Here is a 1074-nt window from a genome sequence, read left to right on the forward strand (position 1 = left end):
ACTGTCACTCTCCAGCTGGGTCTATCAAGAGCAAGACTCTCCCATGTCAAAATTGTTATTGAAGTCCTAGAGAGACATGTTCAGGGCGTTTTTGTCTTGCTTTCTTGGTAGTGCGTCAACCTTTCGCTACCCCGAGGACAGTTCAGAACAGAATACTGCTTTGGGAATTGTGAAATCAGGCATTCTTACAACATGACCAGTCCTTTTCAGCATAGAAATCAGACTCTCTGCTTTTGCTCTTGTGAGAGATTCGGCTTTCAAGGAAAGACAAAAAATTACGGCAAAAACAAGGATATTACTAATTTCTGTTTAAAACAGAAAGTGAAGACAATCAGACTGTGATTCAGTTTCAGATTATATAAAATGTTCAACAAATTTATTGATAATCAACCTAGGAAACGTTAGACTTGCCAATATGAAGAAAACTGACTTTAAAATGTTTGAGAAATACAAAGTTTAAAAAATATAATTTCGACCAAAATTTAGAAGAAAGCAAAACTTTATGACTTCTTAAAATATCATCCATAATCTGTATAATGTGTGAGGGAAAGAACGAATTTAATTCATTTCAAACAAGCATAATAGTCTAGGTGTTCACCATAATTTCGTAACCAGCTCGATGTCGCCTTTGGAATTATTTTTTTTTTACATACCTCAGCGGCATGTTTCTGGCTCGAATCTTTGGAACTCCCCTGTTCAAGGTTGAATTTCATCATCCAGTTTTTTAAAGTTGTTTTGGAAAATAGTATTATTTTTAAAAAATCCCCCCCAAAAACGAGTGCACTTTGAATTGATCAATTTTTTTACACACTGCCAATGGGAATTTAAGTTTTATCCAAATTTATTGCGTTATGCACAGATACACATTATGATCGGTGATTTTTAAGAATTCGAAAAGTGTTTCGTATTAGTTTCAAAATCCTAATAATTTTAGCACACATATAGTTTGTAAGGTATCTTCATCTGTACAAGTTTAAGACCCTCTCTTAGTAGAGCTTTATTTGTTGGAAATGTTGTTGTTATTGTTGGTGTTGTTGTTGTTGGGTTTTGTTGTTGTTTTATTTTGTTATGTGT

The sequence above is a fragment of the Aplysia californica genome, unplaced genomic scaffold (genome assembly GCF_000002075.1).
Source record: "Aplysia californica isolate F4 #8 unplaced genomic scaffold, AplCal3.0 scaffold00368, whole genome shotgun sequence".
Taxonomy (NCBI): domain Eukaryota; kingdom Metazoa; phylum Mollusca; class Gastropoda; order Aplysiida; family Aplysiidae; genus Aplysia; species Aplysia californica.